The sequence below is a fragment of the Cyprinus carpio genome, chromosome B25 (genome assembly GCF_018340385.1).
Source record: "Cyprinus carpio isolate SPL01 chromosome B25, ASM1834038v1, whole genome shotgun sequence".
NCBI classification, from domain to species: Eukaryota; Metazoa; Chordata; class Actinopteri; order Cypriniformes; family Cyprinidae; genus Cyprinus; species Cyprinus carpio.
In genome coordinates, this window is record NC_056621.1 from 111,717 (window position 1) to 130,831 (window position 19,115).

At 36.0% G+C, this 19,115-nt stretch overlaps 1 long non-coding RNA gene and 2 pseudogenes across 1 annotated transcript; all 3 read left to right on the forward strand.

Annotated features, from left to right (window-relative positions):
• The first annotated feature begins 6,267 nt into the window (after window positions 1–6,267).
• Window positions 6,268–7,042, forward strand: LOC122134203. Its single transcript, XR_006158613.1, has 3 exons — window positions 6,268–6,331; window positions 6,416–6,532; window positions 6,767–7,042. It is a non-coding gene; the product is annotated as an uncharacterized LOC122134203 (long non-coding RNA).
• Window positions 7,043–7,173: 131 nt separating this feature from the next.
• Window positions 7,174–9,581, forward strand: LOC122133998 (annotated as a pseudogene).
• Window positions 9,582–10,476: 895 nt separating this feature from the next.
• On the forward strand, window positions 10,477–16,346 carry LOC122142359 (annotated as a pseudogene).
• Window positions 16,347–19,115: the final 2,769 nt, after the last annotated feature.

A 19,115-nucleotide genomic window follows, 5' to 3' on the forward strand; every position in this document is an offset into this window, starting at 1 on the left:
TCTATAAGCCTGTGTCAGTTATCAACAATTCTGAATCCCAACATGGTTTGGTTTTTTTTAGATTCTAATCGTGCAGTTTGGAGGGAGCCTTTTAGCGCAATGTAGGTCTCTCTGTTGAGCAGTGGCTTGTGGTGTGTCTTCAGCAACTGGCTCGCTTCTCTGGGGGCAGGTGGGCGCTTGAAAAGCATTTTAACTGCTGATGACTTTTGAAATTATGCACTGGGTGATGGGTGCCTCACCTCCGACCCACAGTTGGGTAACCACCATTCCGACAAATTAAGCCTGAAGTTCCTGATGGCCCAACAGGTCATGGCACTAAGAAGGAGGAGATCCCTGAAGATAAGGCGCTGGAGGAGATGGAAGACCTGGATGAATCGACCGCGTGAAATGGAGCTAAGAAGGGGGCAGGTTCTGGTGCAGGGGGTCTCAACAGGAATTCAGACACAGGTACTAAATGAGGTTTCTTTCATTTCATGCCTTGAGATAGTTCACCCAAAAATGAAAGTCTGTCATTAATTACTCACCCTCATGTGGTTCAAACCCGTTAGACTATCCCCTTTAAATCTAAGTTTGATTTAATTTTTTAGTGGGGAAATTAAAAGTGTCTTTTGGCACACTTTTGCTATTTTTAAATGTATGATTTGTCCCAGACCCAGTTTGACCATCTTAAATGTAAAGTCCATTATAAAAAGAAATATGAATGAGTTAAACTATAATTTCAACAAATTCTAAATGGTAGACAGGGACCCGGTTCCAGAATCTAATCACTGAGGTGCTTCTTAAATTTGTGAGGTGCTGTAACTATATATATAGACATCGTTGCTATGGTGCAGAGGCTCCGTTCGCAATCACTAAAAGCTGTCACTCATCATGGCGATCTCACAAAGATACGTTAGCTATTATCAATAAAGTTCTCTGATTTGCACAGCGCATCAACACTTTGTTATAATGAGATGACTGATGCTGAACACAATGCCAGGAGCAAAACTCTGGCGATTTGAGGCGGTGAGTGGATTCTGTGAGTGGAACTTAAATGCCTCACTGATTTAAGAAATCAACAGATATGTCCGTGATTGGCTGTGCCTTCAACATTGTGAAACCATAACGCGCACTGGATAGTTGGCCAAAATAACCAATAAAATGCGGTAAGCAAAAGCACTTTAACAGGGGTGCTGCAGTTTGTTTCGTTAATAAGTGCCTCGACCTCTGATGTCTATTTGGTTTTGTTTAGCTTTCTTCAGATTCGTGTGGTTAATGCTCCGAGGTTTATGTATACGAGGCCTGGAGAGCGCCAAAGTCTCGCAGCTCTATTCTGTTTAGGCGTGCCCAGAGTTCCGTATTGAGGATTCAGAACCAGCCATCCCTCTCATCGCGATGACACAGACCCTGAGGGCCGATGCACCTACTAAGCGAAACAAGATTCACTTCCCCACTGCCTCTAGTTTTTATCCTAAATCAGAACAACAACGCATCTGACAACAGGGCTTCCATCGGCCGCTAAAGACATGGCGAAAACTATCCTTTTGCGCCCCGTCCTGGAAGTACTGCAGTCTGGAAACCTCTCTATAATCCACTACCACCCCTACATCAGATCCGTCAACAACCGGGACACGTTAAGTACAAAATCAGAGCTTCTGGACTCTGATAGTGAACTGGAAAAGAAGCAAACTTATTTACTTGTTTTTGTTTTGTTTTATTTCACGGGAAATTAGGTAGCCTAATGGTTGAAATTCCGGACTCACAATCGAAGGGTTGTGAGTTCCCAGTCTCGAGCTTGACAGGTAGTAGATTGGGGAGTGCATGGCACAGTTCTCTCTCACCTTTAATGCCACGCGACACAGGTGCTGCTAATGGACATGAACTTCTTTCTGGGCGTGGCATGAAATGGCTGCCCCGCTACTCGGTGTGTTCACGGTGTGATGATGTTCTGTATGCTGTGGTGCCTTCGGATGGGTTAAATGCAGAGCACTAATTCTACGAGTATGGTCTATACTTGGCTGAATCACGTCACTTTCACTTTGCTGCTTTCATTCTCTTCACATTTGGCCTGCTTTTTGGGAATGAGCGATTGTTGCTCAAATGTTGATTCTTTCCTCTTATATTTTGTTCCTTAAAATATTTTGATATAAGGTGTTTTGGCTGTTCATATAGATAAACAATATTGGGGAGTGTTTTGGACAAATTTTATTTGGATGAAAAAGGTTCACGTGTAGTTGCTGCTCTGTTTAATAATGAGCAAAACTTTTAAAGGTGCAATATTGCCTTAAATCCGTTTTGATTTTGATTTTATAGAAAGCTAGGACTCCTTAGATTATGTAAATTCAATTAATTAGATTTTTAAATGGGTATGGCTGGACGGTAAAAGTAAATTGATTACATGCCTGTTATTTCATGAAAAGTAAATTAACTGCACTTGCAAAAATGAGACATTCAAGGTGTATTAAGGGAATGAAAATATTAACTGGTTTACAGTGTACATTGTGCTCATTTTTGTCTTGATTTTTTTTTTTAATCAACCAATATGAAGGCTATGCTTAAATGTGTTTTATCAGTTTGATCCACCCACCTCCTTAAATCGCAGACAAAGACTCAAACACACCATGCAAGTCCCCTGAATTTGTCAAGATGCTGTTTATGACATTATTGTGATGGTAATATGGAGTATATTATTATTTACTGCAGATATTATCATTGTGGGACATGTTAATGGTTTTAACAAATGTAATAAGATGTTAACGGAAATTTACACAGTAAACAATACAAGAATAGAAAAAGCACGTAGGAAAGCAACAGAGAGAATTTGTGGGTAAATTTTATTTCACTGTAGAATATTTTTTCCAACAATTTTTTTTCTTTTTTTCTTTTTTAATTATTTTTGGCGTTTTTGCCTTTATGATAGGACAGTGAGTAGACAGGAAGCGAAGTGAGAGAGAGAGGGGGACGGGATAACGTGTTTATGAAAAATTACTTTGTAAATATAAATGGTTATGTGGTTTAATTTAAGGTGGGGGCCCTTAAAGGAAGTGTGTTTTTTGACAAATAAAATATTCCCCAAGCTAAAAAGTAACAGACCTTATCGGGAAATTTTTGAACCAAAGGGTTTGGGTAAAAGAAAACTAACGTTACCCACTGTGCAAATTAAAAGAAAACTTTTTTAACCCGTAACGGTTCCCCTCAAAACGATGCTGGGTTGGGGAACCGGTTTTAAACCATTTCCACATTTCAGTCGTCCCCGGGGAAAAGAAGTGGAACAGAGGAAACCCGGTGGCATATTGTAAAAAACCCCAGCAAACTACGTTTTTTAAAAAAAACCCCCCTAAATCTATTCCCCCAAAAGAAAATTAATTTTTTGGTGTTTTTATTTTTAAAATAAATTTTTTTAAGATTTTTGGGTTTTTGGGGTAAAGCCGTAAATGAAAACTAGAGCTGGGCTCTTTGAAGTTTGTGATAAAAGGTTCTTTTTTGGGGATCTTTTAACCTATTTCCAGAAAAAAGTTGGTCAAAAAAATACTTGTTTTGTTTTTTTTCAAACGTCATGAATAAAAACGAAAACAAAAAGACATAATTTTGAAAAATTTTTTGTTTTCTAAATATTTCACACCGTTTCCCCCATTTTATTTGGGATTTTAAATTTTAAAAAATTTAAAAAGTAAGAAAAAATTTAAAAAAAAATTATTTAAAAACAACAAAAAAAATTAAAATTTTTTCTGCATTTAACTTTTAAACTTTCCCAATAAATTAATTTTTTTTTTAAATGATTTGTGTTTTTTCAGAGTGTTTTTACCCTTGGGGGAGAAAATTTGATTTACGTTTTTTAAAAAATTTTTTCATTTTTAAACACATACTTTTACAATTACTTTTTTAAACTTCCCCTTTAAAACTCTTCGCAGGGGGGAAAACACTTCATTTTTCCTCATCTGTGTCCAGCATTAACTCAGTTTAAGTCCCCCCGGGTAAAGGTGCCCTTTTATACCCTTATCAATAATGCTATAGTTAATTTTTAAATAAAAATAGTTTTTGAATGTTTTAAATTTTTAATTGAAAATTTCAAAAGGGAAACCCCTATGGATAATAATCAAAGGAATAATGAGTTGTGATGCCAAAACCCATTTAAAGACCCCCATAGGTTTTACTTTGGAGTAATTACTTTAAAAATGAAAGTAGTCTTAAAAATTTTGGGCTCTACTGCCATTGTGGTTATGTAACTTCTCAATTCTTCCTTCACCAAAAACGTTTTTTTTCCTCCTGAACTCCGCCTAAAGCTTTGGCCCCGTTCCTCAGCATGGACAGGTTCCCGTACTGGTCAAAACCCCTCTGTTTCACCAAAAACCCCAGACCCCCCTGTCGCAGCGGACCCCATCTCTACACGGGGGGGAGGGTGTCGAACTTTTTCCCAGCCCGTTAAAGCTCCCTTAAGAAAAAGATCCTTTCCCCCCCCTCCCCCTTTGACCCAGCAAAAATCAGCTGAAAAAAACCTCAAAATCCACATCCCTGCTCTGCTGCTAAAGGGGAAGTGCTCTTAGAGGAAACCCCCCTTAAAGGCCCCCTGGTGCCAACACCCCCAAACTCCCTGGGGGGGTTCGGAAATCAGAGGGTGAGAAAAACACAGTCATGTTAAGAATGGGAACTACAGGATAAATCTCTCAAAACCTGATTCATACCCTTGGGAAATTAGCCCTTTAAAACTTTTTTTTTTTTTTTTTTTTTTTAAAAAAATTTACATAATAAAAAACATAGTGTGACCCCGGACCCCAAAAAAATCAGAAAAGACGGATAATTGTAGCCAAAAAACTTTTATGGGTCAAAATGATAAAATTTTTTTTATCCAAAAAAACATTAGGGTATTAGTAAAGTCTTTTCCCTGAAAATATTTTTTTTTCCTAAAATATATCAAAACTTAATTTTTTTTAGATTCCCGATTTTCAAAAAGTTGTATTAACAAACCATAAACAAAGGAAACTTATTTTTTTATCCATTCAAATTTTTGAAAAAAATTTATGATTTTTTTTTTTTTTTTGGGGCACTAAAATTAAGGGAAAAAATTTTTTTTTTTAAATGCAGAAAAAAAGAAACGGTTTTCTAATACTAATGTTTTTCAATTATTTTTAATTCTTCTTTAAAACCCCTGATGAATTCCCAATTATTTTTTTCATTAAATAGTATTTTTAAAAATTAAAGTTTATATCTTAAAAATTTCTTAAAATTACATTAATACTTAGATTAAAATTTTTGTCATATAGATAATATTTCTGTATTTTTTATATTAACAAATTTTTTAACATTAATTTAATATTGTATTATGGGTTTTTTTGTGCAACACCCTTTTATTTTTTGATTTGAAAGACTTTCAATATGACAATTTGCACAAAATTTATATATATAAAATAATAAAATATTATTATAATAATTTTTTAAAAAAATCATGATTAAAAAAAATCTAAATGGTTTTTACAAAAGGGGGAAAAACTTTTTTTAAACTAATGTATGATTTTCATTGACTTGATTTTTGGGGTGAAATTGCCTGAACTTGACCCCGGAATTATTTATATTTTTTTTTGGTATTTAATCAGGACATTTTGCATTAAGTATAGAACTTTAGTTTTTTAGTTTCCTCTGCCTACGTCCCCCGTTTATAACCAAAGAATTGGCATGCAGTTGGGAGAGGTAATATTTTAAATATTCCAAATTTTCATTTCTTTTGAAAAATTTTCTTTTTTTTAAAAATGTCCCTTTCGATTTTGATCATCTTTGGGGCCTCCATTGGGGCCCCCTGCACCCTCGCTATGGGGAGCAAAATGCGGAGACCATCAGCTCTTCCCACCCCAGTCAACCGCCGTATCTCTGGCATCCCTGCACTTACACCCAAGACTTGTGTCACGTCTGAGTAAACCTTCCCAGGTCACAGAGCACTCATCAAGCTCCAGCCAAGCGGCCACTCATTCAAGGTGGTACTTTTGGCTCTTAAACGGCATCTAAATCTAAATCTCTAAATCACGTCATAGCGTGTCACAATCTCTTTATATGTATAAAGTCAAACTTTGCTTTTACAGCCCTGAAAACATGAAGGAACATGAGAGTCTGGAAGAAAAGCAAACTTCAGCGTCCAATGAGGAGACCTGCCCTCCAGCTGACCTCCAGCTCTGCTCCCTGGTCTTTAATATGGAGGATGAGCCTGAGGAACCTCCTGCCTGCGAGCCAGCAGTTGTGGAGAACCTCTAATTCGCCTTCATGTGATCCAGAGCCCCCTCAAGTCACATCAAACCCCAGCACTTCCAAGCTCAGCAGACACCCAAAAACACCTGCAGGTCTCAGAGAAAAGGAAGTTAAAGAGGTGAAATAAACTCTATTTGGAAGGATTTTATTTTACATGCGTTAGAAGAAACCTTAAACAGATCTGAAAATGTTACAATTGTAGGTTTTGCTCGTGGACGTACCTGCACCAGCACTTCAGTCATCAGAGAAGCTGCTAATTGATCTCTCCAATACCCCAGACCTGATCAAGACTTCCTCTGGAAAGCCTTGGGGAGGACAGGTGAGAGGAGAAAGATATTATATTATATTATATAAAATACAAATGTGTTAGAACATTATAAATTATAAATCCCCAGTCTTCCTATGTGTCCTTAGTGAATAAAGATAGTAATATATATATAAATTGACCCCAAACTTTTAAACTGTAATGTGCATTCTTATATTGCTTTCATTCATCAGGTACTTATAATGTATATTTAAATTAATTTGTAATTGTTGACTTCTTTTCCTCCAGTTAATTGATCTGAGCTCTCCTCTTATAAAGTGGAGTCCAGAGGACAAGAAAGAAAATGCTGAGAATGCAGCTCCACTGATCGACTTGTCTTTTTAGAGGATCTGCAAAATTTACTGTGAATTGTGCCAAGAAAAAAATGAACTGGAGCATTACATACTGTTTAATACTATTGAAATCAAATTAAGAGGGAGCTTGGATGCTGCTGTGCTTCAATAGCCTTTGTGTTTTTATTTGTGTTGTCTGTCTTACATGATTGTATGTAATTATGGTGATGTGCAGTATTTAGAAATCAAAGTTGTTGTATTTTCCCCAAAAGGTACAAATAAATGTTAAATTTACGTCTGTCTTTGTTTTTTGGTTACATTTTGGGAAGCCTATCTATCGCACACAAACGTCCTCCTAAGCGGTAGGGGGCGGTATGCATGGACTGCTTTCAGACTTTCAGCATCTGAAGCACAGAAGAAGACGCACATAGAGCGGCATGTTCATTTACCAAATGTTTACTTAGAATTCTAAATTAAAAATGCGCTTTGCTTTATAACTTACCTTAACACATTTATACAACTCAACTTGTGATGTTAAAATGTCAACGCTCGTCTTAGACAATGGTGCGTACTTCGCTAAAATCGGGTACAGTATGAGAAAGTCAGGTACAGTGTATTATTATGCATTCCTTATTGTTTAAAACATTTGATTTACATTCGTTATATTGAGCTAAACCCATTTTCCCCTTTCATTAGTGTTATCCCAAATTGCCAATTCCGTTCGAAGACCTCCAGACTGAAAAGCATTCACTGCTAATCCAGCTGGATGAAATCAAAGACCCGTCTGGACTCTTCTGCATCCTTCCCCTTTTCAAAAGGTATGGCCTCGATATGAATTATAAACGTCTCTGCAAGCTATATAAAACGGAGTGTGTCTTGGAATTATCTCTTGTTATATATATCAGGGTATCTTGGCAAACTGGGATGTGCAGCGCGCAAAGTCTGGGATCATCTGTTTGGAAAGAGATGTTTAAGATTACTGTAATGTGATTGCAAACTTTTGTGCCATTGCTTAAGTTCATAACTTTGTGCAGTATAAGAGATATTCAGCCTGTGCTGAATATATGTATGCAGTGGTCTTTACGGAATACCATGACTGTGATACAAGAACCATACTTCACCTTCAAAATGAATTCAGGGAATCCATGAATGAGATTTTATTTGAAGACTATCAGTTCCAGTCCGGTACTCCAGAATTAATGGAAGTAAGTTTGTTGAGCCTAAATTTAGCTTAGGAAATGCTACCAGATGATTTTTCATAAAATCAGATTAAATTTCATTTTTCAAGCTGGATCTTTGGAGTGCTCATCGTTGCTTCCATGAGAATAACGCATGAGTTGTGTTGCATTGTGGTGGACGGCCTCCTCCAGCATTGTTCCTCATTGAAGGAGAAAAGATGAAGGAGGGCATTTGCAGGTGAGCTGCTAATAATCTAATGCTGTATAATTCTATATGCACTGAAGATCTTTAGTAATCTCTTTGCATTTTCTAGGATAAATGTAGGGAGGCTTCTCACCAACCATTTGAAGGAGATCATTTCATACAGGTGCGATTTGTACCATTTAAATGCAGTAAATTCTTTGCCAGTTCTTAGGTTATAGCTTGTGACAATTTTGTATTAAAGGCAGCTGCATGTGATGGATGAGACTTATGTGATCAATCAGGTCAGGGAAGATGTGTGTTATGTGTCACAAGATTTCTACAAGGACATGGAGACTGCTGTGGTAAGTTTGGATAAGCTGAGTTGTTGTGCACATATACTGTACATAAACATACAGTACAAACACAAAAGTAATACTTTATTCAGCAAAGATGCATTAAACTGATCAAAAGTGACAGTAAAACCAATGTTACTGTTTTACTGTATTTTTGATCAAATAAATGCAGCTAGTATAATTAAAGCATAGCTTAATTAGTATAATTAATTCTGTTGATTTCACAGATTGAAAGGAGAAGATAATACAGTTATGAGAGAATATGTCCTGCCGGATTTCAGCTCCATCAAAAAGGGATTTTGCAAGGTAAGCAGATGTATAACGGTTTGTGAATACTGCAACTCTATTCTTGTGACCCTATCCTTGATTATGAAAAATAAAAACGCAATACTTGCTTTTGTACTTTTTATTCTTTATGTGCTGCAGCCTAGAGAGGAGATGAATTTTACTGGCAAATATAAAACTGGGGAGCAGATTCTGCGGCTCACCAATGAGAGGTTTGCAGTGCCAGAGATGCTCTTTCACCCCTCTGACATTGGCATTCAGGAGATGGGTATACCTGAGGCTTTGGTCAACTCCATTAACAACATGCCAGAAGGTAGGCTGCCTCTCATTTGATGCATGTGAGATTTAAAATGTTAATGCATTAAAAGTATTAAACTCTAATATAAGGCTCTTTTTATGTCCAGAGATGCAGCCCCACTTCTACAAGAACATTGTTCTTACTGGCGGCAACGCCTTGTTCCCTGGATACAGAGATCGGGTTTACAAAGAAGTCCGGGCACTCGCTCCTGTAGAATATCAAGTTTCTGTTGCTCTGCCACAGAAGTATGTTTTGAAAGAGTGATTGCAATAATATGTTTCTACCATCTAGACTGAATATTTGTCTTTTGTTTCAGTCCTGTTTGTTACCCATGGGAAGGAGGAAAGTTATTGGCTGAAAACCCTGACTTTGAAGAGATGGTGGTCACGCGAGAGGATTATGAGGAGAATGGACACTATGTATGCGAGGAGAAGTTTGATATTTGACCTGCGCGTGAATTGTCTGTCATTTTGCACATATAAAAATTTGAATATGTGTTGTATGAAAACTAAGCTGTGGCTGGCATACTGTGCATTACACTCAATATCTCAGATCCAACATACCTTTTGACATTAAATGTCATAATTTTTCCATTTGTTTTCCCCCACTTTTTTAAGATCTTTTTTGTATATATGACATATTAAAATAAAAGCATTGAGCCAGCGGAGAAAATCGGCTTCACCAGTTTTGGCTTTTTTTTTTTACTTGTTTTCCAGATCCGATTAATTAAATGATAAATAATTTATTTTAGCCTCCCCTAGACTAATATTTAATATATTATGAAGTGCCTCTGGTCATTAAAAATGCAGCACGTGATCAGCGGCAGTGAGATCTCTCGGCGCTCAAATTAAACAGCGGGAAACGCCTCAGAGACATAGCGAAGTTCAAACCGTCGTCAAACTGTTGGTTTTTTGTTAAAAGTGAAGCAAAATATTTTAAAATTTCTCTAAATACTTGCAAGGTAATAACATACAATAGTGAGAAGTCAATACATTTCCGGATAGTTTTCTGAACTATGCAGTGATTGGTTATAGAGATCCACACCCGCCTTACCACTCTCACTCAGGTAGCGTTAACTTACAGGTGATTCAAATTCGAGAACATGACCTTACTAGAAAGGGAAGAATATATGTTTATGCGATAATGTTTTATTTTTTTTGTGCGCCAAAAACACTTTTTATATAAGCTATAGTATCTGGTTTCAATCATTTTCACGTAGTGTTTTAATTATTTAAAAAAGAAGTAAGCTGAACGATATCATGATCGATCAATTATTTAATTGGTTTTTACATGTTGGGTTTGTATTTTGTTGCTGCTTATATTTAAATAGACCAGACCACAGCCAGATACTATTTCACATAAGCGAAGATGGCAGCTTCGGGGAGAAAACAAGACAAGAAGACCAAACACACCGACAGCTCCACATGATACGAGGCGTTTGACTTCGGTACTCTGGAGGAAAAGAAAGGAAGTTTGTCCGACGATGATGCCAGAGATGAATGTGTTGTCTGTGTATTTTATCATGCCTTTTACAAAAACATATTTGGTGGTGAGTAAAGTGATGGCATTAGAGGCTATACCGTGATATTTACCATCGGTATTCCAAAGTAGAGATTAATTAGAAATGTAAATGTATTAACAGGCTAATAAAAGAGATATAATAATATTGAAGGATTATATATGAATTAATTGTTGTACAAGAGTCTATATATACATATAAGAGATGATGTAGCTGTAAAACTTGTCTGTATATTGTTCTCATTTGTTTACATTGCATTACTGGCTTTCCAATCATTGACAAAGCTGATATTAGAAAAGATCTGCAGATTCGTTTGAAGACAATGATCTTCATACTGCAGGTGTGGGGTAGAGTGCTGAAATATATACTCCTGGCTGAATGTATGAAGCCCTTTCTCTGAAAACAAAAAATCATTTGTTGTCCTTTATCTCTCAGGAATGAGGTTCAGAAAACTATGCTGGAAAGATTTGGTGGTAAGTGAAGTTAACCACTGTCACTTCAATAATATTAGCACATATTTCATGTTTTCCAAATGAATATAACTGGCTTTGAGAGAAATACTGTTTTGTATTCATAAACGATGACTGAATGGCTATTTGGGGACATCAGCAAGGCCATGCAGACCAAAAGGAAAGCGCTTGGAGGTTCTCACAAAAACTCCTTAAAGGGCAGCACTCAGAAACTAGAGCAAATGTGGAAAACTCAGCAGAATCAGAGGTGAGTGAGTGCACTGTATGATAAATGAGACATTTTTTCTGTGGTGTTCAAACACATAAATGTTTTGTATTCTTAGCAGGCAGAAGCTGACACAAGATTATTATTCTCAGCAAGTTTCTCTCTGTGCTCCAGCAGTGGGAGACCAGCGTTTCAGAATTCTGAGGAGCAGGAGGAGAAGCTGAATGTAGAAAGTGGTTCCTGTGGCTCAGTGGTGGGGAGCTTTTAGATTGCTTAGCATAAAAGGTTGTGGGTTCGATTCCCAGGAACACATGTTAGGTGTAAAAAAAATATATATATATATATATATAAGTAAGTCAGCTGGATAAAAGCATTAGAAAAATCTAGTCGAGAAGTTGTGAAAGTCGAAGCGTGTCATTCTGGGGGCAATGACATCACACTCAGGGAGAGGAAATATTCTAAGGATTAAGGGTCTTGTGAAAAATACAAAGCAGCTTTTCAGGATATCTAGCAGACATTTAGAGATGTTTATGTAAACGTCTCACACATGGCCTTTGAGCGCCCTTATTTCTGTTTTCACAGAATTTGTTTTTGCCAGCAGCAGAAGCTCTTCCAGCAGCCAGCCAGGGGGTCGTGCAAAACCAGAAAATGAAAACCATCAAAGACCTGTATGAGCAGTTTGTCAAGGTCACAGATGCCGTCATCTCTTTAATGATTTGAAATTGAACTTGAGACCCTTTTTTTCATCATTTGGCTGGACCGAGTGAGGTCTTTTGATTAGATGTGCAGAACATGGAGGAGATGGAGAAAAGCCATCGAAGCCTTCCTGCAGAGGCACCCAGATGGAGCTGAGAAAGGAGATGGCCCTGCTGCAGAAAGAAGATAATGATGGACACGGTGGAGTGCCTCAACAAAAAGATTTCACACACAGTTTAGACTCTGCATGTTACAGATGTCTGCTTTAAATAACCCTTCAATCTGACGTATACTACATTTGCAAGACAGGTTTGGTTTAGTTATGAAAACTGAAGGAGTTTCTGTAGATAGTTCAGTAGTAGAGTTGATGTAAGAACAGATTTATGATAATTGCACGTTTTAATCTTTACAGCAACAACAGGAGGATGGCCACTGTTCGGAGAGTCCCTCCAGTCCATGCTGTTCCTGAAACATCTTTCTGTTCCGTGCAAGACTTAACCTTCACGTTCTAAAAGGAAGCTTTCTTTTATTAAAAGGAATGTAGAAGTTGTCTCTATTTTTTTCTTTCATTAGTTTGTTCATTTTAATCCCATAATTGTATAATAATATGTACATAATTTTATTCCTGTGTCAATATTAAAGAGCTCATAAATTAATTTTTTCGCTTTGCTTTTGTGTTAAGGCATGTTGTTGAAAGTTTGGCTGGGACATACTAAAGGACTTTTGTTGTTAGTTATACATATTATTATTATTATTATTATGCATTAATTTCTTAGTTTTTTTCTCTACTTTTTGCTTGCTAGTTAATAGCCAGATGGCATTAGAGGGTGGGATAATCTAAATATAGGAGTATTTGATTGATAAAATATGTGAAAAAGATGGGTCACTCGATATATTTGATTACCTTTCCCAAAAAAGACAGACGGGGGCATTTAAAGAAAAAAAATAATCCTCTCAAGTTTGTCTTGAGATTTTTTTTTCCTTTCTTTTAAATTAGCATTTTTATCAGTCTCCTATGTTAAGATTCAGTCATTTCACTTAAATGGCAAAGAAAAGGTTGTTAGTGAGTTGTAGAATGCCTTATTTTCAAAAACTGTCCAGTGATATTTTCATAGGAGCCTGATAAAACAATTTCAGACGGATTTAGAGGTTTTTGCATTTCAAGTCATATATATATATGTGTGTGTGTGTATATATATATATATATATATATATATATATATATATATATATATATATATATATATATATATTTACACACACACAACATTATATATATTTATATATAGTAAAACAATGCTATTTCTTAATATGAGAAAAGTAAAAATGTAAAATGTCAGGGTAGCTGAAATGCAAACCCAACGATCCATGTACCGGAGGTGGCGTAACCGGAAGACAAATCAGAAGTTCGGCGGCGGTGTTTTTCCATTGTGACTTCGCTATTTGCTGATGCGGATGTATTGTAGAAGATTTTTGCTTTTCGTAGTGGTGTGTTTCTGCAAAGATGGTGAGTAAAGTTACCTTATTTCATTTGGCCAATAAACACGGAGTTTTTGTAAACTGTGGCCATTTCCAAGGATCTCAATACAATGTGACTTGCTAAGCCGTTCACCAGCGTCTTGGATTAAACGTCGAATCCAGCCGATCACAGATCAGTTTCACACATCAGTAACTTACTGTTGTTATCACAAACACACGCGGAGGATCGCGAATATAATGAACGCTGTTTTAACTAGCAAAAGACTACTACATTTCAACATATCAATAAGATATGAAGTATAGACTATTTACATTCAAAGTGAGCGTAAGTATGCAGCCTTTAATGCGTGTACACAGAGGCTTTTATGTATCTTCCTGTATTGTTTTCTCTTCCCAGACTTATCCGCACACAGTCTGTCCGCTATAGCCAAAGTATATATACATTAATCCAGAGTCGAAGAGATGGATGAGATCCAGGAGAGCTCGGAGCCCGGCAGTCCTCTGTGCAGTCCCCTGTCTGGAGCCAGACACACCGGATTCCCCTGAATAATGCCTGTCTGATGAATGACACTGACCCCCTGTTTTTGAAGACAATGGACACTTTCAAGGAATTTTCCTCCCACTTTTGTTCCTGAGACCCCTAGGTAACCTTTCCTTTGTAAATATTGATATGAATTATTGGTGTTTTTGCTATGTAGTAGATAGTTCATAATAATGAGCAATGACAAGAATCTGTCCTCAATTTATAGCCCCCTGATTCACAGAAGAAAACGCCATGCCTAGAAAGATAGCTTACAGAAATGGTGGTAAGAGAGAAAGAGCAGAATGCAATACTATAACACAACTCTATTTTCTGTATTATGCATGAAGTACTGCATGGTATAAAGATTTTTTCTCTATGCACAGAAATACTTAGTTGTCTCATAAGCATTTCCTACAAAATGTGCAGTATGCAACAAAGCATACTTAGGATTACTGTTACCCATAATACAGTGAGCTTGACCTTTCATTTCCGTGCTTATAAGAACTCTTAAGCATTATTAAATGAAAACAACCACTTTATATATTATATAATATACCAATTAAAAAAAAATTATTTCCTGTAAAAACATACAATTTTTTAAATTAACAATCAGGAAGTGTGTGTGTGTATATATATAGGCCTATATATAAACCACTTACCATTTACTTACAATTATTCTATTAAATTAAAAAAAATGCTAAATGATAATTTTACATGTATAATATAAAAAGACAAAATATACTTTATCAATTTGAAAACAAATTACAATTCATGCAAAATAAGTAATTTATATGTTATGTAAAAATAATAAAAATAATCATTTATTTATAACATTTAGCAAAAGTCATTTTACACTTAAAATGAAAAATAACAATTTATTATAAAAACGCAAAAATGGCTGTACTTTCTTGGTTTATTTTTTTATCTTAATGATACAAATGTAACTTAATATTTAAACAGTAAAATCGACTGCAGTCTGAATTTTGTTATTAGTAGTACATAATACTGCAGTATACTATTTTTTAAAAATTAGTAAAACAGTATGCTAACTTACACTCCATAGTATGCCGATTTTAGAAAATATTCAGTTTTTTTTTTTTTTTTTTTTTTTTTTTGGGTGTATTCATAAATGTTTTTATGCTTGGTTTGAGCAACATCATCCTGTTCAGATGGAAGAAAATGGGAAAGAAGACATGAACACATTCCAGGTTACATGAGCACCACTCCAAGCTCCCAGAGAGCGATGAAGCGGGCGCCAGGCTGGAGGACCTCGAGTGCAAGCACACTCGCGTGGACACTCTACTGTTCCACCGGGGAGCAAGCGGTTGTAACTGGCCTGCGATCTCTTTTTACCCCTGATTTTACATGGTTGGAGTCTCCCACCGTCCAACAACCTCCCTCTGCTTCTCATGCTGCTTTCTCATTCTTCCAAAACCCAAATCCTCAGCTGGGTCTTCAACGTCTGCACTGGATCCAACTAGTGATCCGGCTTATTTACATGAGCTGCTAGTAATGGGTCACCCCTCTAAGCAAAAAAAAACACTAAACACCAGCAATGGAAGGGAACAGAGGTCCAAAAAGACCAAATCTAAATCCTCTAAAGAAAAAGTACATCAGCACGCTCTTCTTTACACGCAATAGAGAATGAAGCTTCACTGCTGGATGCAGGTATGGATAAACAGGATCCGCGCGTTTCTAGAAATAGTTAATGAAAATGCACTCACCCCCCAGACTAGAGCTTTTTATTTGTTCATCTGAACAGATTTTGGAGAAATTTGTTCACCAGTGAATGCTCTGCAGTGAATGTGTCCCGTCACAATGAGAGTCCAAACAGCTGATAAAAACATCAGAAGTGAATCCACACATCTCATCCATAAGTTAACATCTTGTGAAGTGAAAGCTGTGTATTTGTAATAAACAAATCCATCATTAAGTTTTCTTTTTAAAACATCGGTTTTCACTTTAAACTGTCATTTCCGGCTAAGATATGACTCCTTTATCGATTACAATTTCTCCAAATCTGTTCTGATGAAGAGACAAGCTCATCCGCATCTTGGATCAACTATGTCTTTAAATGTCAGGAGGATATTGCTCAATGTCTTTTCTATAAAGTAAGATTTTTTTTTTTATAGCAAGAGAGAGAATGCAAGAACCAGCAAGTTCTGGCCTGTATGTCCGATACCAGAAGATATTGTCATCATAGAGGATGATGCTGATGATGTCATGATTGGAGAGCATGGTTCGCGACCGCTCAGATGGCTGAGGATGAAGCGTGATGCCAGGGAGCCTTCAGGATCTGTAAGCTCTCACTCTCCTGATCCTTATGGAGAAACAACAGAGAAGTGACTAAATCTGTTATTCTGGTGTTTGCAGGAAACAGTTTGATATGGAGGAGCTTAATGGAGCAGCAGAGGCTACAGAACAGAAACAAACTACATGGTCAGTTTGTTTTATTTGGAGCACTGAATGATGCTGCTGCGTGATCATACTCAAACAAAAATGGATGGTTTCTGCAGGCTGATCCGTGAGTGCTGGCTTGGGCTGGATTTCTCCTTTGGGCCTCAGTGATCAACTCTGCATCTCTCTCTACACGGACCACTCTGAGCTTTCAGAGAGCTGCAGCAGGTCATCTTTGGAGAGCAACCCCGTAGAGTCACCAAACACCAGCCAATCTCTGTCTTGATGATTTCATTTTGAATTAAGAGCAGGTTTTAATAAATGTTCAAAATCATATTAGTATGAATTATAAATGTGTATGAAATATTAATTATAATAAATATGAATTGGTTTATAGATATTGTTTATCATCATAATATATAATATATGTGATATAAACATTAAAATATTATTAGTAGTGTTGTCACAATGATTAATCATAGATATCAAGTCGCATCCAAAATAAAAGTTTTTGTTTACATACTATATGTATGTGTACCGTGTATATTTATTATGTATATATAAATACATACACATACAGTAAATATTTTTGAAAATATTTACATGTATATACATTTATATATTTATATTCTTATAGTTTTATATTATATATAAATATATTTAATATATAAACATAACATATTTTTCTTAAATGTATACATGCATGTGTTTGTAATTATATATACATAATAAATATACACAGCATACACCCAAAATAATATTAAAACAAAAACTATTACTATATATATAATAAATCTTTATTAATAATTCAAAACAACCAAATAACAGATATTATACAACATATTCTATAGTATAATTTGAAATTACAATAATTATGTAATTTTTATATATTGTATAATAATACATTTTATCTGGTAGTCTGCCTTTCTTACACCTTAATGCTTACAACATGCTAAAAAACATAACAATAAAATTGCATAATAATAAATTAGAAAAATAACACATTACTTAAAATCACAATAAATAAATAAAAAGATATTGTTATATAATAAAAAGGTAATTTTATGTCTACCAAGACTGTATATGTTTATTCAAAACTATAATATTGTGAAATATTATTACGAATTTATAATGATTTAAAATTATATTTTAATATGTAAATAATTCATATGATGGCAAAGCTGAATTTTCTGACAGCCATTTCTCCAGTCTTCAGTGTCAGATGATCCTTCAAGAAACGTGTCTTATTAATAATAAATATTGTAAAGAGTCTCTGCTGCGCATTATTTTTTGTGAAAACTGAAATATTTTTTCTGGATTCTTGGCATAAAAGAACGCATTTATTTGAATGTAAAGCGTTTTCGTCACTTTTGCATCTAAGCTTGAATACAAGTATTAATTTATTTAAAAAAAAAAAAAAATATCTTATTTTACATCCAAATCAAAAGATGTAAAGTTTTTTAAAAATATATATAATCTTTTGATTGGACAGGCGAACGGACGCGGTCAAACCGAAGAACTTCAGAATTCCCTACCGCCCAGACAAGCTCTCTGGGCACTGGTAGATTGGATATGTTTGATGACAGCAAGGGAAATAATTATGAGGTTTGAGTCTCCTGTTAATTCACAGAAATCCCGCGGCTTGACTACACTTCTAAAGTGTTGTCTTGTATCTCTGATACTGTTTGTTGCTTTGTCAGGCCCTCTCTTCTAGCGGTCGAGAGCAAATAAGGTGCTGGTAGCCCAGAACACTCTGGACAAAGGCTTCAGATCGAACGGCTGCCCATAAACAGCGTCGACCTCAAAGCACACAGCGCCAGGAAAAGACAGAGGTAAGTCACAGAACTGGATGCAACAAAGAGAGAGATCTCCCATAATGCAATAGTTTGCAACTCACACTCTCTTTACAGTTGCCAGATCTGTTTCCAGTGAATACAAAGCGGGTGAAAGCGACTCAGGATCCTTCCATGTTCTCATCGACATTACCACGTCAAATGCATCGTAATCGCTGGCTTAAGGTCCAGCTTGTTTTAACAACATAATCCCATAATTCACCGGTGTTTTTCCTAATCATTTTCTGTGTTTGTTACAGGAGAACGCCACATGTCCCATCTCTGGCAGAGCGGATGTATCAGAGTGTGTGGTGGTTTTTCCTTTGGAGCTACATAAACTTCAGAATTTGTGTATCTACCTCACAGCTGGTCAACAAGTGTCACCCTATTTGACTTTTAAACAGTCTTAATTTGAGTTCTATTAAATGATTTTAAATGCAAATATTGTCTACGTTTGAACTAGCATAAGGCAGACTGCTACACTGTTTTTTATTTAGAAAGATCCTTCTAAAACATATCAGACATGACTGTATCACACCAGTGGCAAATAAAACCTGCTGGCAATAGCTGAACTTGAATATTTGGATTTTCAAATAAACACGGCTATTTATTTTTTTCGTCTGTTTTATTATAATAGCGATAAATGTGTAATTAGGGATAATATATGTTGCTGTTACAGTCATTCATCGCTGCTGTTCTGTCGTTTATGTAAATATCAAGCAGTGTGCAGCATGTGATTTTTATTCACTCTGTTTCGTAATATCGCTTCTTCAAGGCTCTGTACTTCCGAGGTAATAGAGCGCTCGAGCTCTTTCACCACGAATTCTCCTCGGCTGATGAGCTCTTTGATCTCTCGGGTCGCTCACATCTTTATTCTTGGCAAACG